Source organism: Ambystoma mexicanum, chromosome 9 (assembly GCF_040938575.1).
Source record: "Ambystoma mexicanum isolate Mex_15411 chromosome 9, UKY_AmexF1_1, whole genome shotgun sequence".
NCBI lineage: Eukaryota > Metazoa > Chordata > Amphibia > Caudata > Ambystomatidae > Ambystoma > Ambystoma mexicanum.
The window spans coordinates 1,145,015,152-1,145,042,910 of NC_090931.1; positions in this window are offsets into that span (position 1 = coordinate 1,145,015,152).

The window sequence follows — 27,759 nt, forward strand, 5'->3', positions numbered from 1 at the left end:
CGGAAGAATCGGGCTGTTGCATGTACTGCCTGTAATTTCCTCGATTATCCCTAATTACACCAAATCTGTAAAAATACTCTTCAATCCTTTCTCACCTTCAACCGAAATTTTGTATTGGGGTATTCGCGGTAGGGTAACACCTTCTTTCAAAATGATCTTTACTGGCTCTATCTTTAAACATCCTACATTATTGTCATGCATTGCCCATATACAGGTTGGTACTTTACTTAGTTCCCCTGGTAACGCTTCGGAGATGAATTCTGACACAGGGGCATCGTGTGGCCATATCGTTAGAAATACTCTGCCGTGCAATGTATAACAGAACCTAGTTTTTTCAACAAGTTTAATCCCAACAAATTCTCCCCACAATTTTCTGTTAAAAGGAAAGGACAATGTTCAGTAAATGGTCCTATGGTAACTGGGACTGGTTTGGACACTGGGTTTATGACTGGTGTACCTGCGAACCCCACGGAAATATTGTTTTGCCCTGACAGTGGTATATCCGGAACCAAGTGATGGTCTATTGAACACTTCTGTGCTCCTGTATCTACAAGAAAGCGGTGCTCCTCATTCCCGACTCTCATTTCTACGTAGTGTCCTCTCTGATTCACGGGAATAGACACTGGTTCCGACCCCTGTCCCGGGCTGTCCTATTGGGGAAATAACACATCATCCGATGTGTAATCATTACTATTACTGTAATACGTGTTTGGCTGTGTATCGAAAACATTCCCACTCTTCCCTCTATTTCCCCCACTCTTATTTCCATATTGTTGATTTTGCTGTCCCTGACTCTGGTTTGGGGCATTTTGGTTTTGGCCTTGGTTTTGATTACCTCCGTTATTGTGATGCTGCTGCATACTATTCCTATTTGGTCCATTCGCTCCTGGGTGTCCTCTATGCTGTCTCCTCTGACCAGACCCATTTCTATTCTGTAGATGCGGACATTGCGCTCGCCAATGTCCTTCCTCCTTACATTATGCACACTGATTCGGTCCCACTATTCCCCCATGCATATTCGAATTACTCCTTCCTTGTGCGTTCCCTCGCCCTCTATTATGTCCTACTACTTGCTGCATTAATACTCGTGTCTTTAGATTTACCCTATCCCTCTCTTCTTTTTCTTTTCCTGCAGTCACTCTGCGCTCATAATATTGGGCCATATGCAATACTTCGCCCAACGTTTTTGCTTGCCATGCACTCTCTCATGTCATTATTAGATCCTGAATTGGAAGTTTTAACCCCCTCACATATTTGTCAACAAATAACCTCTTTCCTGCTTCCGAACCAACATCCTGCCCACTGAAATCTGTGAATACTTCTTCAAATCTATTAAAATAATCTGTAGCCAACTCATCCTTGCCTTGTATACACGCAGTCAATTTGTCCCATTGAATTATTTTCTCTGGGACAATTGCTTTTAACTTCTGCACTATACGTGCTGGTAACGCCGCCAGGTTCGCTCCTGGTGTCCCTCCAACCGCTTTATTCCTGTCTTCTATTATCAAGTCCGCCCATGTGGCGCCAAAGGCTATTGGGTCATCTACCTTCCTTATTTGTTTCCATATGCCTGCTGGCAGGATCACTGGGAATATTAGGTCTATATCACCCATGGTAAGCACGGATGATTGTAGGCAGGACTCTGCTTCCTTGTAAAACCCTGCAGGATTCTTTCTTATATCAGGAATCGTCTGCTTTATGTTGTTCACCTCCTGTCTGGAAAAGGGTACATGCACATATTGGGCGGTGTAATGGGCTGGTGTCAACTGCGCCGCTGCACTGCCCACTGCGGGAACCTCCACTTTGGGCACAAAGGTAGGTGGGATCTCTCTCATTGGAAATGCCCCACTTACCGTCCCCCCCCTTCTCTTAGATGTTACAATATTCCCAGATCCAATGATAGGGCTGTTTCTCCTGTCCGTCGCTCTAGTGCTCTTCTATATACTGCCATTATTTCGGGTGGGCTGGCCTTATCGTTTTTTATATCTTTGTCTAATAAATGTTCAGCCATCGACTGTAGGGCTTTTCTTTTCATGGGCATGGAATATTCATCAAATATCTTGTGTATCTCCATTGTGGGAATACTAGGATCCGACATCCATCTAAACACTTCTCGAATACATACTTTTAACTTATCGCCCCTTTGTACTGACGATGTTGAATGTCGTCGTTGTATGTATGGCTCTACAGTTTCCTTCCTATTTCTCCCGATATCCCTACTCCTGTACCCAGGTGTAGCAAACATTTCGGCAAAATCATTATCTAATTCATCTTTAAGCTCAAAAAGTCTGTATACATGTTCTCTCACTTCTTCATCCCTCTCCCTACAGCGTGCAAATGCATTCAAATCTAACAATCGCTGCGGTGGTAATTTCCCAATTAGCTGTTTCCATTTCTCCACCAAATATTCACCCATGCATTCCAACACTACCTGTCATTCGTTGCTTCTATGGAAGTCATATATCAAAGCCACTGCTGCCGTCCCATCATTCGCATCTATATACATCTCTGCCTGTTGCTGCAATTCCACCTTCCTTTCTTTACTGATTGCGCTGCGGGTTACCCTCGTGCACCCCCGTTGGTCAGTCCCGCCTCTTGCCCCCGTGGTTTCAACTTCAACCCCAGGAGGAACGGACGGTACCGAGTCTGTGCCTGAGGCGGGAGGTGCGGATGGGACAATGGGAACAGGGAGTGTCTGTTGTGGGCCTGATTGGCTAATAGGAAGTATTACGCGTGTGGTTTGTGGCTGCGGGAGGGCTTGAGCTACCAGAGGGGGAGCTTGAACTACGGGCGGGGTCTGGGCAATAGCTACTGACGTGTCTGGTCTTACTTCTGATCTTGGGCCTTGTTTTGTATGGGTCAATATATTTTCTATCAATTCATCTGCCATGTGTAATTCTCGTTGTGGTTATATCTTTTCTATATTCAACTGGTCACGCCTACCTGCCCTTCTTAGACTCTCAGTCCACTCCTCCTCTTCTTTCTCTTCCGCTACTTCACCTTTTGATTTATGCCTGCGTGCATGCTTTGCTCTGCTTTTAAATCTGAGCATTGCTTCCTTTCTCCAGTCTTTAATAGTCTCAAATGCTGTAGGACGCGCTTTCTTTCTTATCAACACCCTTTCCAGGTTGTCTATCCTCGCTATCTCAAACCTACCATTAATCAGCCACTGACGGTCTTGCTGCTTTCTGGTTTGCCTATGCCAAGTCTCACAGAATATTATCGCACCCACTCCATACTTCACATACATTTCATACGCCGGCGTTCCCCCAGGTGGTATAATTTGGCCATCTTCCAAAGATTATCTACCACAGCGGAAAAACCCCGCTAAGGTGGACAATACCCCAGGCATGTTTCAACCTCCCCCCTGGTTAATCAACCTTACCTAGGGCGTTTGATTTTGCAAAGTCAACTATCAACCAATATCAGGATACTTTGAATCGGGGAATGACTCACCTGATAAATCAAGTCGTCTGTATACTGAAGCACCAAAGGACGTCATGTCTGCGTTTCTTGACTTTCAATTCGTTTTGGGACCCTCGTCTCCTTGTTCTCTAGCCAGGCACGTCGATCAGGGATCAGATGTGTACAGATCTGCAAAGGAATCTCTCATCACTTTTACAGGGCGCCCCGAACACCTCTTGATCCCAGCTCGATCGTCCCGTCCTCGCCATTCTCTGCCTTACTCAATTCCAACGTTATGCGATGGAACAGTGGGGGAGGGTCCCTATTCGGGTGCCATCTTGAAAGGGGCCCCTAGGGGACCCTGACGTCTATGGAAACAAGGCGAGTCACCACATACGATAGTTACGCCAGACAAAAGGTTGTATTCCCAAAGCTAGGGTTTATTGCAAAGCAAAAGTCTCAGTTGGCCAACTCGGTCTCACGCCCCGCGACGTGTATCTCTAGACCTCGAGGGACGCAAGAGAGTGAATTACGTACATCAGTTACATATATACAAAATGCATATCAAACAATCACCTATGACATGTTTAACACCCCCCTTTATTGGGTTTCTTTGAACTTGGTGTGATGATGGACATCTCCGACTACTATGACACCTTCAAACATCTATTCTAGTAACAATTTGCAATTTGTGAGTCCGAAGGCATCTTTCAGTTTTTGAATAGAACACAGCGCTTCTGTTCTTGGAAGCAAGCTACATATGGGGGGAAGAGTTGCATTCCGGACCTTGCTATCTATCAGTTGCTATTCGCGTCCTGGGAGCCGACATGCTCTAGCGGGTTCAGCAAAGGGTGGCCGTAAGAAAAGCATAATTCAAGCCTTTAGAAGTGTTATTCTAACATATTCTACCATATAACGAGACTGGCTGGCAGCTATGAAATGATTAAATGCCCTGCAGCTCTGCTTCAAGGCTACATTCGGGAGGGAGCCGGGCATTCTTCCTGGCGCTGCCTACGTTTGTGTTTCAGCAAACTCTTGTTATCCTCTCGGCCCTGCGACCTTGTACTTTTCACATACAGACAACAATGTTTTACAGTCGAGCAGTGTAAGCCGAAAATATACTGCGAAGCAATAGGAACAGAAAGCAATGAGCAATGGTTAGAAAACAAAATGGCTATTCTTGTTACATCAAAATGGGCGTTCATTGGCAACCTCGGAAAACTATATTCTGTCATATCATGCATGAGACAGTTGGCCCACGGCCACCAAAATGTGTTTGCGGTCACAAAGTAGATGTATCCATATTTCTAGACTGACACCGTGACACAACTGTACCATCCCCCTCTCGTGTATGTTTTGTGAAAACTGTTGTGTACACCTTGTGTGAACCAGGCCTGGGACCACTTTCAGTCTCAGGCGCACCTTCTTTCAATTGTAGGTCCTTCCTACCTCATTTTTTTGGGAATGTGCCTCTATGTGGAGTTTTGACCTCAATATCTCTGAGGTTGACACTTACCTGTGTTACCACTGTTTACAACCACTCTAGTCCGTTTGTTTAAAACTTTCGTGCTTAGTAAAGCCTGCTCAGTAAGCTCCTTTCCTACGCACCACGCTCTATCTGATCAAACAATATTGCATGTTGCTGATAAGGAGCCACCAACTCAGATGCAGCATAAAAAGAACATGACTACACAGTCTCCGGTTAATAAGACTCAACCTGTCCTAAACCTTTTCAAAATTAACTCGCTGGCCTCTGAAATCTCCATTTACGCAAGTCAGTGTGAGTCTCCCATCTCGATCCACTCTGACTTGCAAGTAGATTACACTCTTCACTCCTCCCCTGTACCTGCGCGCTCAGTGCGCTCCTTGTCCTCATCCTATGTACATCCAATGCCTCGTCCAAAAACTAGTTCTGAACTTCAGAATCAATTGAATTTAAACCCTACTATGATAGAGTTAACTCTCACGGCCATGAACACCTCGCTCTTGGGTCTCCTTAAACTATTTGAGTCTTTAGAAGCAAACATTTCGACTCAATCGAAACAGTTGGACCACCTTGACATTGGTTTAGCTGCTCTACGTGATAACCTATCCTGTGTAACAAAGTCAATGATTTATCATTCTGAAACTGCCCCTGTCGTAGGTGATACACAAATGAATATCTTACCAGACTCCTCTCCTCTTCTGGTTGTAGACATTCCAAACCCAAAATATTCAGATGCTCGTATTTTGTCACCTCTTCCCACAATTTCTCACATTATTCGACCGCTTGAAAACTCGGTCTTATTGGTCTCTGCAAATGATAAAAATTCATCCTGGTTCAGTTTGGATGAAACGGAAAATAATATTGAGGCTCATCCACCGTCTCTTCCATCAGTCAATAATGTGATAATTAAAGCAAGACAAACAGGACATCATGCACTTACCAAGAGGTCCAAGGGTCTTGCAGCACAACAGAAAAAAAATAAACATGACCAACACGAAACAACCTAGAAATAGCTTGGTCAATTTTTTTGTGCCTTGACACTCCAGTAAATACATCTTTACATCCCTCATTGTCTGCTCCCTCTGTATCTGCCTCTGTTTCTGCTACTAATTCAGGTGCTCTCCTTTCAACACAAGTTAGAATTCTTCCACCTGTTGTGCTTTCCAAACCCACTACCACTGAACCTCCAATTGTAACAACAGCTGATCCCCCTCGTCTGGACTATGCCCCACAAAGTACTCTGGTTGATGTAATAGAAAAATCCTTACCAACTGTTTCAAAAGTAACTGATGTTACAAATGTTGAACCCATTATACATCCCCCGGTTGCTAAGAACCAGTCCTCGCTTTTACCTGATCAAGAAGTGACCGTCGCAATGGAAACTATTAAACAAGCCATTGATGCATACTTAGTTAAGAGGTTGCCCATAATTACTTCATATATACCTCCTCAAACATCTCAATTTAGTTCAAATGTAACAAACAACATGCAACCTCTACTGCCAGATGTCACTGCTGCTCTGCACAAGAAGAGATAGAAATTCATGTATACATTATAATCTCCTTATTCAAGTAAATAAGACAAATGTTCACAATATCAAATTACAAACAACCAATTCCAGAGTGAATAAATGTCACACCTTGATCTTAAAATGTCATGGTGGGCCGTTCGATATCTATGACTTGAATCGTAGTAGTGTGTTGAACATCTTTGGGGAAGTGACTCAATTGGAAGACATTGAATCAGGAGACATCAAACAAGTGTAATTCATCTCTGACACAGATCTGTCAATAGTCAGATTATGGATTCCATTTGGTGTGGTTTTAAACACCATCTGGAAATCCAAAATTAAGCAAACTAAACAGGCCGACATGATTTCCCATCAATCAATGACTTGTTAACAAGCTCTTCCTTCAACAGGAATGCATAACCACCACATGAAGAAAAATTCATTCTATTCTCATTAGCGAGTTGGAATACTCATGGTAATTCACACCTCGTAACGTCTCTAATAAAACTCAAAGAGCTTCATGACATTTTTATATTTCAAGAGACTTGGCTTATTACTAAACCTGAATGAGATAACTACCAAATTTCCTTGATCCCAGCCAGGAAATCCATGCAAGGACGTCCATCCTCTGGTCTGTTAATTTCAGTCAGAATTAGTACGGCTTCTCGGTCTCTGCGTGGGCTTCCTTTGGTACTTCTCTCCAACTGGTTAAAATCACATGGCACCAGTCTGTAATTGCATTGCTAAAAATGTATCGCACTCCCGTAGGGTTGACCGACAAAATATTCTACTACGAATTGACCAAATTACTCGATATGGTTCAAATGACATTGAATATTGCATCCTCCAAAATTGCAGGCAATTTAAATCTTGACTGCATTAATTGCAAAAGGTAAAAAGTCCGTAGTACCTGAGAGATGGGACCTTTTCATGACTGATTGTAATTTTTGCGGAGTTAATGGCTCAGTTGCAGGTGATACCCCTGCCAAAGCGACATGGCACAGAAACTCTTCCTCGAGTATTATCGATTACATCCATGTTGACACCAGGCTATTTCTATCACTTTCTTCTTTTGAAATAACTGAAAAAGAAGGAAACGATCACAATCTTTTAACTCTTAAATGGAGATGGTCGGTTGATTACACCCAGACCGTCAGGCAATGGTCAAAACAGAACTTAACCATCAACTGTGCTAAAACTCAATTTCGTTGGTCTGTCCCACAGCTCGCAGTTTTGGATAAAGCACTAGACATCAATTTCTCTGAACAAACTCTTGAGCAATATACACACATTCTAGACAAATATAAAGAATCAATCACTATAGTAGGGCCTTTTTTTTGGGACTCATATTTTTGATGTTTTGGTGAAACAGAGACGCTGTGAATATCGTTGCAGAAGGACATTTATTTGTAATTCTGCATCTGTAAATAAACTGACCACTCTGAGATCAGCCAAATGCAGATACCCGAATTGGATATGAGGTTCAAAGGGCTCGTCTATTCCAACAAGACAGCGAAGCGATGCTTCGCTACATGAGCACAAAAAATTCCTCTCAAATCTGGACCCTATTAAATAATCACTTGCGTGATATCCAACCAAGGGCCCAGACTTCTGGTGTCTATGAACATCAATGTGTCCAGTATTTCACCAGCCTTTATACTGATGAAACTTTACAGAAATCAACTTGTTCCATCAAATGTTCTGCTTCTTGGGATTTTGAGTGCTCTTTCCCGCTACTAGAAGAACTAATCAAGAAATCCAGCTCTTCTCGAGCTGCAGGACGTGATGGCCTCAATAACTTCATGTTTAAATCAAATCCAACATGGTGGGCAATGATTCTGTACAAACTCTTTCAGCAAATCTTAGTGACTAAAAAATTACCAACTTCTTGGACCACCTTTGTTATTGTCCCTATATTCAAAAAAGGTGACAGGTCAACAGGTCATCCCCTCAGAACTATCGCCCAATAGCGATTCTTGGTGCCCGGGGTAAACTATTTGCCAGCTTAATACTATGTGATTTGAACATTTGGACATCATTAAAAAATTACCGAGATCCCAACCAATCAGGGTTTGTTGCCGGCATGGGCACAGCAATTAATTTAATGTGCTTAAATGCACTAAAAGCACAATGCCATAATACCAAGCAAGCGATTTATTTATTTTGCTTTTGTTGATTTGAATTGTGCCTTTGACTCTTTTTCCCGTTCTTTATTGATGACTAAATTGCAAAGAGATAACTGTCCTGACACGTTGTGTACGTTTACCGCGGTCTCAATTAGATAAACTTGAAGCCAAATTGTGGAAACAAATTTTAAGTCTACCACAGTCCACTGGCATCTCTTGGCTGTGGTATGAATTGGGACTGACTTCTTAGTACGCCATTTATCAATGGCGACTATGCAGTCTCTTTAGGAAATGTCTTATTTCAACTTCCCATAATGTAATGTTGAAAGTTTTGGCCTCATATTTGTTTTCTTCATCACACCAAGTTGTTCAGAATTGGGCTTTAGGAGTCATTCATATACTCATATGTGCTAAAGTATCTATTGAAATGTTAATATCGAATCCTATCAAAGCTAAAAAATGATTTACCAGTGTGATAGGATTAGGAACATAGAAATTTGTTTTATGTATCAACAATCAGCAAAACTAAGATTTACCCCTAAAAAAATGCATGTTATGGCAAGTTACTTACAAAAAGCTCCATCCCCAAGTCATCGCTCAGCCATGTTACGCCTCCGTTTCAATTTGTGGCCCACACGTGATCTTTGGGCCGTCCGTAAAACAATATCAGCAGAAGAGAACTTTTGTAGGTTTTGTCTTGATGGAACATGCAACGAGACAGTAGAACATCTAGTCTCACTTTGTCCAACACTCGTAGCCCTTCGAAGAACTCATTTTTCAAAACACTGTGACACCCTTGGGCTATTAGAGGACTATGATCGTTGGTCTCTACTTTTATCTTCATCGTCAACTTCTATCCAGATTGCTCTCATTGGATTTTTGAATGCTTTAGAACCGGATAAGAAGACTGAGTAATTCAAATGTGAACGTAGCCTATTAGTGACCAACATATTTCTCATACCTTCATAAGTGTTAACTTTGTTAACTCTGTAACCCTTAACCCACCTACCAAAGTTTTTCTAAGTTTTTCAAACAGTCACACACCCAGATAGTCCAAGAAATACCATCATGCTTTTTGAGGGTTCTAAACTTCTTAAGATATTGGGAAGGGGTCATCCCAAACCTAGCTATTAAATCTAGTTTCACACTTTCATACTCCATTCTATCAACTTCTCCCATTTCCATTACAACATCAGATGCAACAGGGGGTAACCTAGAAAAGAGCCAAGGAATCAACTGATTCTCTGTAATGTTCTGAATCCCATGGTTATATTCAAAAGTAGCAAGCCAATCCAAAATATCAAGCTTATCCTCAGACATACTTACTGCATCTTTGGACATTCAAGGCCTCTTAGGCCTCTTAGGACTGGAAGACCTTAAAGACTCTAGGAGAGAACCATTGTCAAGAGACAACTTTTTCATTTCAAGTGCATGATTCAACTCCATTTCTCTGAGCATAAGTTATTGATGCTTACTTTCAGTTTGGGCTTGGATTCTTTTAAATTCTAACTCAAGTCTCATTCTTTCTAGAGAGACAAATTCAGTACTTAGTGTTGGACCTGATGGGGTCCCTGTGGTCACAGGTTGAGGACTATGAGCAGGTAGAGGTAAAACAGGGCCTACATCTTGAGACTCTTCTGCCTCATCTAACTTATCCATAGCATGTATGTTTGGCTCTGAAACATTATCATCCTCATCATCATTTTCCAGGGGTAGGTGTTTAAGAGCCACTTCTCAGACCTGGGTATTCCAACAACTGTTTTATCAATTCAACCTTTTTGCATTTTACAGTGAGATTCCTAGCTTTACACATTTCTCTCAATCGATCAACTGTTAAAGTGACTAGGGTCTCCTGTCTGTAGCTATCCATATCATACATGATAAAACAATTGCTTCTCTAGTGGTGCTTAGCTTTGTGAAGGTTATTTGAACAAAGGTAAGAGTAGCACTATAAATGTAACAACTATACTTTTATCCTCACCACTGTACACCAATGTTAGGCAGAATCATGTGCAGTACCCTTTGGGAACACTACACACAATTAAGACTACAAGTGCCAGTACAATTTCACCTTTGGTACAAGCCTGTACTACACAGTAATGTGGTAGCAGTGGCTGAGCAGCCACACTTATCTCAAGAGTAAAGTGAGCAGTATAAGGGGTTACAAAAAGGACCAGCAATCACAGTGATTCAAACAAACACTTACTCAAGGTTTCTTGGTAAAAGAATATACATTTACTACACAGTCATTTGGAAAACATTTCACTTGTAAGACAGCTCAATATCACAATCTAATACACTACAATACACAACCAATCAGTTTCTGAACAAGTTCAGCTCCCCTGAAGGGGAAGCAAAATGGCACTTCAGTTACTTTTAAAAAGGGGTAAAAAGACAAGGTTATAAGAATCAAAAGCACAAATAGTTTCAGAGGTAGGGCAAATAGTTTCAGTTCATTACAACCAACAATTCAGTTCAATGGGCCTGGGCCAAAGTCAATGGTTCAGAGTCTTGGATAGGATATTTCACAAAAGGTAGCAGGCGCTCCTCTCCAGAGAGAACATGGCATGATAACCTGTTCTGAGGTCAGAGTTTGCAGCACACACTTTTTGCTCACTGTACCTTTCACAGATGGGAAATATCCATTTGCCTATCAGTCTTTGCCCCGCCCACATGGGCAGTCCAGCACCGAAATGCTATGGCAATTCCTCTCTGAACAAGAGTACGGACAGCAACCCCATACACATGTTTCAGCCTTGTTGGGCTTCATCCGTGAAGTGAAGCTGTGCCTCTCTGAGCACGGTGAGCAGGGAGACCACGTCTGGTTGACCCCAGGTAACTTAGGGTGACCAACCCCAAGTTCCTTACACATATTTCACAAAAGGTAGCATGCTCTCCTCTCCAGAGAGAACATGGCATGATAACCTGTTCTGAGGTGAGAGTTTGCAGCACACGCTTTTTGCTCACTGTACCTTTCACAGATGGGTAATATCCATTTGCATATCAGTCTTTGTCCCGCCCACATGGGCAGTCCAGCACTGATAGGATAGCACTGTTCTGGTAGTAAACGGTTAAGTCTTTGCCACAGTTTTTAGAAGTAGTTGATCAGACGAAAAGTTAGAAAGTGTTTCTGCTTACAACAGCTTTCCCATTTGGGGCTCTCTGGCTCCCCGTGGGGAGTCCGAGAGCCCCAAATGGGGAAGCCAAGGCAGGCAGAAACACTGCAGCATTTCTGAAAACAACCGCGCTGTGTTTCTGCCTTCAGCCGCTTTCCCATTTGGGGCTCTCGGGCTCCCCGCGGCATGGAAAAATGACCGCGTTGTGTTTCTGCCTGCCTTGGCTTTCACTTTGGAGCACCGGAGAAGTGATATCCACGGCCGGCAGAAACCCAACACGCTTGTGTTTCAATAACGCTGCTGTTTTTCTTTCTAAGTTTCTCAGGCTCCTCCGGCTCAGAGGAGCCTAAGAAACTTAGAAAGAAAAACCACAGCGTTTTCACACACAATCACGTTGTATTTATGTTTGCGGTAGCTTCAAAAGCTAACGCAAACATAAATACAACATTTTTAAAGCTGCAGTTTTATTTCTAAGTTTTCCGGGCTCCTCCAGCCCGGAAAACGTACCGAGATGCAACTGCAGCTTTTCTGCCTGTAGTCTCCGGTCTCCGTCCTGCGAGTCCCGGCACCAATGAAGGAAAAGTCCCCAGTGGTAGATTTTGTTTACTACAGCTGGCTGGCTTTTCCTTCATTAGTGCCGCAAAAGCAAAAGCGAGCACAGGCAGGCATCCATTTCACAAAATGGATGCCCCCATGTGCTTGCTTTTGTAAATTTTGAGCTTCAATTGCTCAAAATTTTACATAGGGACTTAACAAAAAAAAAGTGCCAGTATATTTTTTTTATTATTGCCCATCTTTTTGGCCAATAACATTTTTTGGGCGAACCATTCCTTTAAAGACCACAAACTGGTATCCTTCTCACTGGCTATCCGGTTTTCAACAGCACTCTGAGGAAAATTCAAGCAATATGGGGACGGTGTCCAGGCGGCTTACGAGTTGGTTGTTCCCACCAAACTCAAGGGAAGAAGTTAACCTTGAAGGGCTTCTCTGTCGATGGAGTTTCAGGCAATTAGGATCTGCAGCAGGGATTCACCGCTGGACCAGGAGTTGCAGCAGTCGTCTTCCTTCAGCTCGTCTTCAGTTCTCTCGTTCCAGTGGTTGACTCTGCTTTCCAAGCCCCAGAGGTCTGCTTTTAAACAGTTTTACCGCATTCATTCCATCCTGGCTGTCACTCACACAGCAGGGTGGCTGTCCTTGCTGGACAGCCAGCCGGCCAATCACACCAGAGTGCATTCAGGTGTCCTAGGAGACTAAGCAAAGGGAGTTTCAGGCACCTCCCTCACATCCTGTCCACCCCAGACACTCAGGTGCCAGAGGAGGGCTTCAGCACTGAAGCCCTCCAAAGGCCAACAAACAAAGGGACCCAAGAAGGACCTTTTCTAAATGAAACAGTGAAAAAAGTCGACTGGAGTCTCTGTTTTTACAGATAGGTCTTGGGCACCATATTGGAAAACATGGCTGACTTGATTTTTAGCTACTGGTGTTCGCGGTCGGGAAAAATCATGGTAGTTTGTTTAAAACCACTGTCACCAGCCATTTCAAGTAGAAAAGGGTAACATTTGACTGTTACATTAGTGTTGAGACTCAGGGGATGCTAGGCAACCCCTCCAGCACTTTATAAGAATATAGTGTGTGCTGGGTCTGTAAATTTAAAAAAACTAGCAAAGTCAATTTAACTTTACATGCTATGTGAGACAGTAGTCAGTCCCAGAGAAGGTATTTAAACCTTGGGGAATCTGAAAGACACCCCTGTGCCACTGTACTGAAGGTGCTGTGTGACACACAGAAACAGATGATGCCTATGGAGTTGTTTTAAAAATCCATAACCAAAGAACACAAAAGTAAAACACACATCAGAATACATGAAAGAGTGGGAAAAAAGGCTCACACTCTTTCAAGGTAAAAATGAAAATCCTAGAAATCCAGCACAATTGCTGGGGGTCTTAAAAAGAAAGGGAAATTAGCACATTCTTGAGAATTCTCCGTAACATGTCCCATCTGGAGGGGGCGGTCTGTGGGAGTGTCCCATCTGGAGGGGGCCGCCTGTGGGCAGAGTCCCATCTGAAGGGGGTTGCCTGTGGGGGGTGTCCCTTCTGGATGGGGCTGCCTGTGGGGGGGTGTCACAGGTGAAGGGGCTGGGGGATGGTGTCCCATCTGAAGGGTGCTGCCTTTGGGGAGTGTCCCTTCTGGAGGGGGCTGCCTGTGTGGGGTGTCCATTCTGGAGGGGCTATCTGTGGAGGTGTCAGAGGTGAGGGGGGTTGGGGGCTGTGTCACCTCTGGATGGGGCTTCCTGTGGGTGTCCGTTCTGGAGGGGGCTACCTGTGGGGTGTGTCCCTTCTGGAGGGGGCTGCCTGTGAGGGGTGTCACAAGTGAGGGCGGCTGGGAGGCGGTGTTGCATCTGGAGGGGGCTGCCTGTGGGGGGTGTCCCTTCTGGAGCGGACTGCCTGTGGGGGTGTCCCGTCTGGAGGGCGCTGCCTGTAGGGGGTGTCACAGGTGTGGGGGATTGGGGGTGGTGTCCTATCAAGAGGGGCTGCCCGTGGAGTTGTCCCTTCTGGTGGTGGCTGCCTGTAGGGGGTATGTCATCTGGAGGGGCTACCTGTGACGGGTGTCCCTTCTACAGGGGGCTGCCTGTGGGGGGTGTCACATGTGAGGGGACTGCGGGGAGGCTGTCCTGTCTGGAGGGGGCTGCCTGTGGGGCTTGTCCCTTCTGGAGTGGGCTGCCTGTGGGGTGTGTCCCTTCTGGAGGGGGTTATCTGTGGGGGGTGTCACAGGTGAGGGAGGCTGGAGGTAGGGTCACGTCTGGAGGGGGCTGCCTGTGTGGGGTGTCGCTTCTGGAGGGAGCTGCCTGTGGGGGGTGTCCGGTCTGGAGGTGGCTGCCTGTGGGGGTGTCCCTTCTGGAGGGGGTTGCCTGTGGGGGTGTCACAGGTGAGAGAGGATGGGGGTGGTGTGCCATCTGGAAGGGGGCTGACTGTGGGGGGTGTCCCTTCTGGAGGGGGCTGCCTGTGGCGGGTGTCCTTTCTGGAAGGAGCTGCCCATGGGAGCTATCCTGTCTTGAGGGGGCAGCCTGTGGGGGGTGTCCCAACTTGCGGGGGCAGCCTGTGGGGATGTCACAGGTGAGGGGGGCTGGTGTGTGGACTACAGTGGTTCATATGCAGTAAGGGGGTATGTGTACAGGATGGGTGCCGAGGATGTTGGGGGGAACTCACATTTTTGTAAGGGGTGTAGCATACAATTATGAGGGGGCACAGGATTTCGCTGGGATATGGGCTGTGCTTGCGAGGGATGGCACACATTTTCTCTGGGTTTGCAAGGTTTTGTCATGAAATTTTGCTGGGGTACGGGCTGTGCTGTCGAGAGAGACCATGCGTTTTCTCAGAGGTGCGGCCTGGGATTTGGAGGTTTTGTCGTGCGTTTTCACTGGGGAACGGGGTGGGCTTGTGAGGGAGGGCACACATTTTCTCTAGGTTGTGGCCTGGGACTGCAAGGTTTTTTATCAGTCATTTTGCTAGGGTTTGGGCTGGGTTTGCGAGGGAGGGCATGCATTTTCTATGGGGTGCGGCCTGGGATTGCAAGGATTTGTTGCACGTTTTTTCTGGGGTGCGGCCTGGGATTGCAAGGTTTTGTAGTGCGATTTTGCTGGGGTACGGTATGTGATCGCAAGGTTTGTCGCATGCTTTCTCTACTTTGCGGCCTTGGATTGCGAAGTTTTGTCATGTGATTTTGCTCAGGTATGATTTTGGATTGCGAGGTTTTGTGATGCATTTTCTCTGTGATGCTGGGGCAGGGCGGGCGCAGAGGCTTGTGCTGTGTTAGTCCTTTCACTTTTTTTTGGTGTGCATGGGGGCGTGTTGGGGGCATTCCTTGTGCAGCTTGTTGTTATTTGTGCGACGGCTAGTAATGCGTCCTGAAATCCATGAATACACATGACGTGCAATATTTGTTCTGGTTCTTCTTGCAGCGCGGCCCTTGCACAATTTATGTGCCAGATTCTATGAATCTGGCTCTTTGTATACATTATTAAGGATTGTGTTTACATTTTAAAAGCACTGTTCTTTTCATATTTTTCAATGGTGTTTTAGTTACGCAGCTATTTAGGTTTACTTTTATATTGTTTGTACATGGGGCCTCATTACAAGTTGGGCGGTATTCTGGCAGTAAATCGGCTGGAATACTGCCCAACTGAATTACTGTTACCACCACTTGGTTCGGCGGAATAACTGCCGGATTACAAGTGGTGGTGGTGGTGTAAATGCCCATGTTTTATGAGTCCATAGACTCTACGGGGCTTTTTTTGAGAATTACTGCAGCAGTAATTCCACCTATTTTGCTGATTTTTCCAGCAAGCTGGAGGATTTACCTTCAGCATGAGGCTGGAAGGTAATCTTCCACTCAAGGTGCATACTCGTAGTATGGCTGAGCAGGAATATTGGCAGAATTCCAGTACCGCCAATTTTGTCACGCTCTGCCACACTTGTAATGAGGCCCACATAGTGTCTTGTGATTTTCCCTTTTTATACAAAATGTATTAATACCCTGCTGGTGTACCGAAAGAAGGCAAAAGTAATCTGAATAACAACTATAAATACCATATACAAGCAATACATCTTCTGCCTTTGCTTTTTGTGTGCCAAGTTATCAGAGCCTTGTGCTTCCTTCCCTAGATCTTTTGAGGGGAATCCATCCTGTCCTAACCTATGCCTTTCCGTGATTCCGTCCCTTGTCCACTTCAAATAGAGGCCTACCAAGGTGATCTAGATCTCAGGTAAGCAGGCTTGATGACCGATTAGAGGTGGGTCAAGTGGTAAAATGAGTGATATGAAAGCATATTTTTGTGCCCCCCTACACCTGTTTCCCAGCATAGCTCCTAACCTTTTTTGACATGAAGGCGGATGAAAACAGCAGATTTTTGTGGGGGTTCGGTGAGAGCCTATTGAAGTGAATGCGCGTATAGAATTGTAGGGTGGGTGACGTTTTTGTTTCAAATTAATCTTGAATTATATTTATAAACTAAAACATACTGTCTAACATGTGGCTAGATAAACACAACATAGAAAGTGGAAGCTTATCAGTGCTGACTCGGTAGACTTGTTTCTTTGTGGCTGTTCTCTACATTTTCGTTTGGCTTTCTTCTGTACCCACAGCCCGCTGCGCTGTAGTAAGTATTTAGTAAGTCTGAGCCTGTGTGAGATATGCAACAGAGTCTGTGGCTCCAAGGCAGGTGAAACAGGTGAGCTGGCGGGTGGGCGGGTGTCTGGATGATTTTTGCGGGTACACCTGCCAAAAGAGGGTGAGTTGAGAGCTATGCTCCCAGTAAGTGTGTGGTGCCTTCCCCCCGCTGTATCTTTTGAAGGCACTGCTAAGATCGGTTTCCCTATTCCCCACTTACCTCCTACCAACCCTTTTTCTTCCCGGAGTAGTGTGCAGATTTCTTCCACAAGTGCCCATTGTGTATGAGAAGTTTTGCAGAAAATATCTGGTACATAGTCCATTGGAGCCCTTGGCTGGATTGAACCTTCTTGTCATGGGACACAATCCTTGCAAATATCTGAGGTACATCTTGGTCAGACTGCCAATTCCACACGATGTAGTCTGCAGTCAGCACTCCTATTAGAACTCTGCCTTCAGTCTGCAGCAGTTGGAGTGAAGATCTAGCAGCACCAGTGGTGATTAGAACAAATTCCTCGATGTTCAACGCACTGGTGGCATTATGTCAGGAGATGAATGGACCATAACACACCCAGAACCTACAAATTCCTGTTGTTACCAACGGGTAACCCTGGTGCACTCTTTTTGAGGCAAAAGCGTGAGGAACCCCTTTCTTTCAAAAAACTCTCCAATTAACGATTCACATTCAAAGTTTTGTAAATCACATTTTGTTTTTTGTCCACTACTCATCAATTGGTAATTAAACTCAGAAAAAAAGGACATTCAACAAAATATATGTTTAATACACTCCAGGATAAATAATCCGGGTATATCCCTCGTTCTACAGCAATTATTATCTGACATAAACAGACTCTCAAATTGATATATAGGGCCCGATTCATGCAATCTGGCGCAGAAATGGTGCAAGGCCTGTGTGCTGTGAAGGACCTTGTGTGAGCCCTGGCACAGATAAAAACTTGCACGACATGCGTTTTCATGGATTTCCAGAGGCAATGCCCCAACACATCTCCACGCACACCAAAAAACAAGTGAAAGGCCTAACATGGCACAAGCATGCGCGCTATCCCTGGCCTGGCATCCACCCCCCAAGCAAAATCGCATGCCAACACCACGCAATCCACAGGCGCACCGCAGAGAAAATCCGTGCGCTCCCACGCAAGCCCAGCCATACACCAGCCAAATCACGTGTCAACACTTCGCAATCCCTGGCCTCACCCCAGGGTAATCGGAGGGCACCTCGCAATCGTCAGCACCTCGCAATCCCTGGACGCACCCCAGAGAAAACACGTGCCCTCCCACGCAAGCCCAGCCCGTACACCAGCCAAATCACTCATCAACACCTTGAAATCCCCGGCCGCACACCAGCGTAATCGTGTGTCAGCACCACGCAATCCCTGGATGCACCCCAGAGAAAATGTGTGCTCTCCCAAGCCCAGCCTGTTCACCAGCCAAATCGTGCATCAACACCTTGCAATCCCCGGCCAAACCCCAGCATAATCGCATGCCAGCACCTCGCAATCCCCGGCAGGCAGCCCCCTCCAGATGGGACACCACCCCACCAGCCCCCTCACCTATAGAAAGCCCATGCAGGCAGCACCCTCCAGATGGGACCCCCACTAACCTATTGTACCCCTGTGCAGGCAGCCCCCTCCAAATGGGAACCACCCCCCAGCCCCCATCACCTGTTGCACCGCCCTGCAGCTAGCACCCTCCAGATGGGACACCACCCCTCAGCCCCCCTCACCCGTGGCAACCCCTGCAGGCAGCCCCCTCCAGACGGGACAACATCCCCCAGCCCCCCTCTCCTGTGGTAACCACCTGCAGGGAGCCCCTACAGACAGGACACCACCTCAACAGCCCCTATCACCTGTTGCGCCTCACTGCAGACAGCCCCCTCCAGAAGGGACACCACCCCCCAGGCCCCTCACCCATGGCAACCCCCTGCAGGCAGCCCCCTCCAGACAGGACACCACCCCCAGCCCCCTTCTCCTCTGGCAACCCTGTGCAGGCAGCCCCCTACAGACAGGACACCACCCCAACAGCCCCCATCACCTGTGTCAACTGCCTGCAGGCAGCCCCTGCCAGATGGGACCCACCTCACCTGTGGCAATCCCATGAAGGCATCCCCCTCCAGATGGGACACCACCCCCCAGTCCCCATAATCTGTTGCAACCCTGTGCAGGCAGCCCCCTCCAGACAGGATACCACCCCCCAGCCGACATCACCTGTTGCACCCCCATGCAGGCAATCCCCTCCAGACAGTACAACACCCCAAAGCCCCATCACTTGTGACAATCCCCTGCAGGCAGCCCACTCCAGAAGGGACACCACCTGAGGCCCCCTCACATGTGGAAACCCCCTGCAGGCAGCCGCCTCCCAAATGGGACCCCCCTCACCTGTGGCAACCCCCTGCAGGCAGACCCCTCTAGATGGGACACCACCCCTAGAGCACCCCTCACCCATGGCAACCTCCTGCTGGCAGCCCCCTCCAGACAGGACACCACCCCACAGCCCCCATCACCTGTGGCAACTCCTTGCAGGCAGCCCCCTGTAGATGGAACCCCCCTCACCTGTGGCAACCCCCTGCAGGCACCCCCCTCCAGACAGGACGCCACCACTCCTAACCTGTTACACCCCCTTGCAGGCAGCCCCCTCCAGATGGGACTCCACCACCTCACCTGTGGCAAACCCCTGCAGGCAACCCCTTCCAGACAGGACACCACCCCTCCTCATCTGTTGCACCCCCCTGCAGGCAGCATCATCCAGGCGGGACTCCACCCCCTCACCTTTGGCAACCCCCTGCAGTCAGCCCACTCCAGACGGGACACCACCCACATTCCCCCTCACTTGTGGCAACCCCCTGCAGGCAGCGCCCTCCAGATGGGACACCACCCAACAGCTCCCATCACCTGTGAAAACCCCCTGCAGACAGCCCCCTCCAGATGGAACCCCCTCACATGTGGCAACCACCTGCAGGCAGCCCCCTCCAGATGGGACACCATCCCCTCAGCCCCCCTCACCCATGGCAACCTCCTGCAGGCAGCCCCCTCCAGACAGGACACCACCCAACATTCCCCATCACCTGTGGCAACCTCCTTGAGGCAGCCCCCTCCAGATGGGACCCACCTCACCTTTGGCAACCCCCAGCAGGTATCCCCCTCCAGATGGGACACCACCCCTCCCCACCTGTGGCAACCCCTTGCGGGCAGCCCCCTTCAGGTGGGACACCACCCCCAGGCCTCCTCACCTGTGCCAACCCCCTGCAGGCAGCCGACTCCAGACAGGACTCCACCCCTCCTCACCTGTTCCACCCCCATGCAGGCAGCCCCCTCCAGACAGAAGTCTACCCCCTCACCTGTGGCAACCCCCTGCAGGCATCCCCCTCCAGATGGGACACAACCCCTCCTTACCTGATCTACCCCCCTGCAGGCAGCCCCCTCCAGGCGGCACTCCAACCCCTCACCTGTGGCAACCCCCTGCAGGCAGCCTCCCTCAGACGGGACACCACCCACAGCCCCCCTCACCTGTGGCAACCGCCTGCAGGCAGCCCCCTCCAGAGGGGACACCACCCCAAAGCCCCCATCACCTGTGGCACTCCCTGCAGGCAGCACCCTCCAGTTGGGACCCCCCCTCACCTGTGGCAACCCCCTGCAGGCAGCCCCCTCCAGATGGGACACCACCCACCCTCACATGTGACAAGTGAATGTTAAAGTGAGGTCCTGCTGACCATGCAACAATGGCATGCCATTAAGTCCCAGTGACAGATTGTTTGCCAGTGACAGAAGCAATCATACCTACAATGTTATCTGTTATGTTTGTTTGTTTGTTTGTTTTATCATTTGAATTGCGCGCCGGACTTGTAGGTATCAGGGCGCATAGCATAGGATAATTCACAGCTTAGTTACACATCAAGGTCGAACAATACATCTTAAGAACACAGTACAAAGCAAAGTCATGTAGGCACAGAGGCAGGTAACATGTTATATTATGTTATGTTATGTTATCTGAACCGTTAGAGCGCATGGTCACCAGAGGTATCTTGGCACTATGGGGGAGAGAAAGAGGACCACCAACTATACGGCACCGCAAGTTAGAATAACAGAGTCTTTAAGGACCTTCTAAAGGCCAGATGGTTGGATAAGGCCTTAACAGGAAGTGGAAGGTCATTCCACATTTGGGCAGTGGCCACCGAGAAGGCCCAACTTCCAATACGTTCACAGCGATAGGAGGGCACCACCAACAGGCCTGCTTATGCCGAGCATAACGAGCGGGAGGGGCAGTAGCGAACAAACTTGGACTGAAGGTATTCTGCCCCTAGTCCATGGAGCGCTCGATGCACAATACAGAGTGTCTTAAACTCAATTCTCCAATTTACAGGGAGTCAGTGCAAGGCACGCAACACCGGGAAAATATGCGCTCCATAAGGTGACTACTTTGGTATGGTTTCTTTTCAAAATATCCTTCTAACAATCACATCACCATTCCAGGCATGTGTGAAGGACAGGGCAGCCAGAGAGTGCATGACTCACAGAGACTGGTGAATTGGTCAGCCTCTCTGGAATGTTAAAAAAAGCAACTACTCTATCCCAGTGCAAGAGGGTGACCAACACATGAGCAAATGAATACTGTGGAAACACATGCTGGTGAAGGTGAACGCACAACATGTATGTCACACTGCATTAACTAAGTCATGTGCCCTGATGGTGAACATGTAACACTCCCACAGTCACCCCACCTTCCTCCACCCCAACCACAGTGAAGGCAAACACTGAGTGATTCTGTACATCTGAAAGGAAATACCATTTGACAGTGCACACCCATCCGTCTACTTGACACACCAGCACCGGACAGCCACATGTGGATAGTGCCCTCGCAAACCATCCCAGCAACAATACACAGGCATGTACACAACTAGACACATGACTACCAATCGAGAGAAGCATGGCTCATAAATAGCCTAGCATAGAGGCACACATCAAAAGGAACAGCAAGAAGTGATGAATCAGGGTAAATTAAAACTATAATATACAGAAGAATTAACATCATACAGTATGTTTTAGAAAATAAAATTGTGTCCATGTACAACATCAAAAATAAATATACAAAAATGGTTTCAAAAACAGAAGACCTACATCTAAAAAATGATGTACAATCAAAAATGGGAGTATTGTCCAAATTGTCCACTAAAAATCAAAGGAAACTTACACCTACATAACTATGTACATAGGCAGCGGGCTAGTCCATCTCCTCATCTCCTATCTCACTCAAAGTTTGTACCAGGGCATCATCGAGCCCTGTGTCCATTTCCCCCAGGCGGGCCTCCATTGATTCCTGGAGGGCTTGCAGGGCCTCTAACATGTTCCTCGCCAACCCCTCCCTGCAAGTTGCCTCCAGGATGGCAGCCCGCCTCTTTGTCCGACACAGTGCAACCTCCACCATGGCCATTGTCACTCTCGCCTCCGAGCCCGTTGCCTCTCTGATTCAACACGCTGCCCGTAGCGAATGAACACAGAAGACCTTCTGGTTCGCAGGTCCACATTTGTGTCCTGCCTGATGCCGTATACTTGCCCACTTGTGATGTTACGCCCTGAGTAAAATAGCATCCTCCTTAGCACCTGCTGCTGCCATAGTGCCCAGTGCCTGCTTCATGTGGACACCTTCTAGGCTGATTACATTACCCGGGGGTGTATGACCCGTGCCCTGCTCGTGGGTGCCTGCTCTCCCTCCATTGCTGATGCTAGTGTCGTTGCCTGGATCGGCCTGGTGACCACCTCAGCTGATCCACTGTCGACGCCCAACTCAAGCAGGGATGTTGGCTCCACCAGACTGGCCAATATGGGTGGGACTGGTGCACAGGGGACCCTGGTGTTATCTGGGCTGGAAGGCGCCACAGAGGATGACTGGCACACAGAGGAGGAAGACAAGGAGGGGGTTGCATCACTATACAGCCGACGCAGCTCAATTTGGACCAGGATTGTTGCTTGCCATGTGAGGAGACATTAAACAACAAAGAAAGGGATGCTGCTACACAGGGGTTCTACCCATCACAATTATACTCAAAAGAGAGATTTATTGACAAATTTCGGGGGAACCCTTTTTATTACTAGTGGAATATATCCCTAGGCATGTAGCTCACAGTAATGTCCAGTAAGGAACCCACAAACCAAAGCTACATAGTGAATTTAATTAGCTGTAATAAAACAAGAAAGTCCTTTTATATGCACTTGCACATGTAGCAAAATTTATTATAAAAAGATATATTGTTATCATAAACAAAGCAGTGTAACAATTATATACAGTGGTCACTAAGTTAGTCTGGTTCTCCAGGGAAATCAAATGATAACATAATCGCATGAAATCAAAAAACAAACAAAAAGAACAAAAACATTGAGTACACCTATATATTCATGGTGATTTGAAACCTCCAATCTGAGGAAAAAATGCCACATAAATCACACTTGCATCTGTCAATTGTGAAAAGATTTCTAATAGACATAAGTCAAAAATCTAATACTTGAATTCCCAGTCCTTATGTCAATGGATATTCTAATGATCTCATCGCGAGGTTCTAATAACCCACTCCAAGTGTCTAGTACATAGAGACTGCCAATGTGCATATGTCATAAACAGATGCCAAGTATCTTTTGCGATAGGCAATTCTAATAAACACATGCCATGTGAGGAGATGCCATACATCATTGTGATGATGTGCAAGCACTCAACAGCAATCCTGCACTTCGTCACATGTGACGCCGGTATGCCTCCCAACATTGACCAGCAGGGGTACCACTATGTCCTGAATGGCAACAGTCGCCACCATTGGGGTGTTGGTCTGGGGGAAGCATCCCACACCTGGGGCTTGGTCCTGGTTGATACATGCCGGCAGGTGCATACAGCTGTAGATGCTGGCCCAGGGACCGGATTTGGCACAGGCACCTCCACAGTGACCTGCACAGCCTCATGCCTCAGGGGCAGTAATGCAGTAGTCACACCTACTCACCACCCGTGCCTGACCCCATGTCTGGGTTACTATGGCCGCCTCCTCTCCCTCCACAACTGCCAACCTGGATGACTCCTGAGCATCTTCCACACTGGATGGCCCCTGTGTTGTCTCACATGTCCCCCCGCTGCTGAAGAGTCCACGACCACCTTCGCCCTCTTGGACCTCCTCCAGCAGCTTCGGCCGATGGTCCAGATGCAGCACCAGCCTCCTTGCTCCTCGGCGATGTGCTGTCCAGGCGGTGTGGCTCAGCCTTGCACCTCTGCCTGGTGGAGGCATTGCTGCTGCCATGCTCCACAGCCCTCTTCTTCTAACGCAACTGCAGATAAGGAGACATAGAACACAAACATCAAGGTACTGCCCCAATGTGTGCGTGGCAACACAAACTTGCACATGAAGTACTCTGGTAAAGGGAACAACCATCATCCTCTTCCACAACACACATGTATATGCAATGCATATACATGCAAATACTTGCCTGTCCATCCCAACAGACAATCACATATGGGGACATGGCACTGTCACCACCTATCAATCGTGCATGCTCCAGTCACATGCATCATGTGTTCATACAAATGTCATGCACACACATCAACTGACAGTCCTCAACCAGTGCGATGAACAATCTCATCAGAGTACCCTCAATGGCAATCCCGCCACATGACTACATCACACATTGAAATGCACCTGTTTCATCCAGCCATGAGTGATGGCCAGTCACACAATCACATCTTTGATGCATATACATGAAGACCATGCATGCACATGAGGTTGCCAACATCACCTCATCTGTCACACTTGTCACACAGGCACATCTCAGACACATGCAACAAAACACATGCCCATTGTGAAAGGCAGCAGTACAACACACAATGCAAACATAACACACAATGCAAACATAATCTCATTAAAATTACACATGGTTCACTGCACACATGTAGAGCACTGTCTGGGTTATGCACGCAGACATCCGTACAAGAGGCATACTTGCTGTAAGCCTAGGGTGCTCACTCCAAATATACAGGAACATGCACATGCACTGTGGATCCCAACAACACATGGACACTGACCTGACAACTCCAGACGTTGTGGCACCTCGCTGGCCTCGGTGTGCAGCGCCGGGTAGAACTTTTCCAGGACCCGCATGTTGGTGGTGTTCATCTGGCACATGCGTCCCTCTCCGGTGGCACCGGACTGGAGGAAGCGCAGGGCCTTGCTGAGGGTCCTGGATTTTAGGTCCTCCCAGCGCTTGTGCACTTGTTTGAAGGTGCGGGATGCCACCCCCTCCGAGTTGATGGCATCCATAATCCTGTCCCAGTTCAGCTTACGTTCTTCCTTGCTGCGTTGCGTGTGGGCATTGAAGAGGGCATCATAATGCCCCAGGACCTGCTCCACCAGGATGTCAACTTCCTTTGCAGTGAAGATGACAGGCCTCTGCCTCACTGCCACGGGTTTGCCACTTACCTCAGAAGATGTTGGTTGAGACATGGCAACCCCTGAGGCAGGTGCGGGTGGGCAAGATGGTCCTGGGGCTGGGCTGTGGAGCGGTGGTTATGGTATTGTATGTTGGGAGTCTGATGAATCAGGGCCAAGGACAGGAGCATTGGCAATGGCTGGACACCAGGCACTCAAAATTAAGGGCAGGTGGGCAGCAGAAACACACAGTGGGCAGGCAACAGCAGATGGCTTGGTAGGAGGCAGCTCAGGGCAGTAGGAGGCAGGTAAAAAGGCTCATAGGCAGGAGGGTGGGTCTTCCGGGTCTATTGCGTGGGAAGCTGGAAACAGGGTGACAGTTACTTTGTGCGTTCGAAATTAGCGGTGACACGTGAAATCAGAGAAACGGCCCGCAGCACGTAATTTATGTTACACGCCCTTGGCGCTGGCATTCATAATTGGGATAAAGAAGTGCGTAGAAGCAAATCCGACCGTATGTGCAATTTGGAGTGGATGGACAAGTGCATTACAGAGAATGTTGGGGTGCCACACAATTCGTTCACTACTGTGACATTATGAAATTCTTATTGTGGTGATTTGCCTCCACACATACGTGCATGTTCTTTTCTTTTTTCAGAGGCTAGCAGTGAGTCGCCTATGCACTATTCATACTCTGGGTGCCCCTGTGCATCGCGTACCTCCATTATTACCATTACAGTAACTTTCCAGGCTTCACAAACATTTTTTGAGTTAGCTGGGCGCCACTGCATGTCGCCTAATGTCTTTTCTTTTTACGTGAGCTACCGAGGTGTTAGGCAATTGCTTGATTTGCCTTCCATTGTACATGTCCATCTGTACCATGAGTGGGAAGGCCCCAAGAGGGAAATGTGGCAGAGGTAGCCGGAGTCGGGGACATGCAGCAGAAGCTGCTGCCCCCATCTCCCCTCTCCAGGGGTAGAGGAAGTACAGGGAGAGCTGTGGTCCCCCTCCAACACAGTCAGCGAGCTGCAGGGGCAGCTTCTGTTGTCCCCCAACAGAGTCAGGGAGCTGCAGGGGCAGCTTCTGTTGTCCCCAGCAGGGTCATGGACCTGCAGGGGCAGCTGATGTCTCCACCACTCAGGGTCAAGTAGCTGCAGCGGTAGCTGCTGTCGCCCCCCCTAGATACACTGACTTGCAGGCGCAGCTGCTCTCTATCTCTCAAAGGGTAAGGGACGTACAAGTAAAGCTCCTGTCCCCACCACCCAGGATCAGGGACCTGCAGGGGCTGCTGCTGTCCCCACCACCCAGGGTCAGGAAGCTGCAGGTGCAGCTACTGTCCCCACCACCCATGGTCAGGGAGCTGCAGCGTCAGCTGCTGCCCCCCAGGTACATGGACACGCATGGGGAGCTACTGTCTGTCTCTTAAAGGGTAAGGGGCATACAGGTAAAGCTCCTGTCCCCACCAGCCAGGATCAGGGACCAGCAAGGGCAGCTGCTGCCCCTACCACCCAAGGTCAGGGAAATGCAGGTACAGCTGCTTTCCCCACTACCCGGGGTCAGTGAGCTGCAGCGGTAGCTGCTGTGGCCCCCCCCAGGTACAAGGACACGCAGGGCCAGCTGCTGTCCATCTCTCAAAGGGTAAGGGACGTGCAGATAAAGATCCTGTCCTCACCACCGAGGGTCAGGGACCTGCCTTCCTGACCACCTACATACCGGGGAATAGCTTTGTACACCATCCAGGAGAAACTGCTTGCCAAGTTGGGCCTAACACAAATGTACGAACATGAGGGCATTCTTGGGGATGTACATGGACCACAGTTCGCGCGTTGATGTTTACACTTGCTATTGCGTGGCGTAGATGTTTCGGGATGTGCGCATACTATTTTGCATGTCGTCGATCCCTGTTTGAATCCATAAATACAGTTTCGTTGCACGTGTATGGGCTTTGCGATTGTTTGACTGCGTAACGTCCCTCGTAATGCCCACATATTCGCTTGTTGTACCCCATTCCACGTGTTCCACCCCTTTCTAGGTAGCTGGGCAGACCCGGACGGCCCTTCGCTTGGGGTCTCGCGCAATGCATTTTTGCTGTCACATTTATTTGTCGTACCGGCATGGATTCCTCGCAAGTCCTAGGTAAGACCGCGCGTTGTGTTCCATGAATTGGCGATTTTGCGTGCAAGCTCCCGATTTTCCGCGGAAAACATTCATCAATTGGGCCCATTGCGTTACATGCCGCCACCAGAGTTTTCTATGCTTCACACATGTTAATTCACTGTAACTCATACATGTATGTCCGACATCCTGGACATAACTTTCAAAGCCTGACGCGTCCCGCACATCAATGTATCTGTTTCAGAAGCTAATTCGTAGTCTGCTCCAATGAAAACACCAGCACGTTGTCCATTCACATCGCCCATCTCAACAACCGTAGACAACTTCCTACTTATACCAAAATTGAACCGTCCCATCATATAGCCCCCCCCAAAGGAGGATTAATAGATGCCAGATCCCTGATAGCACATGCTACAGACATC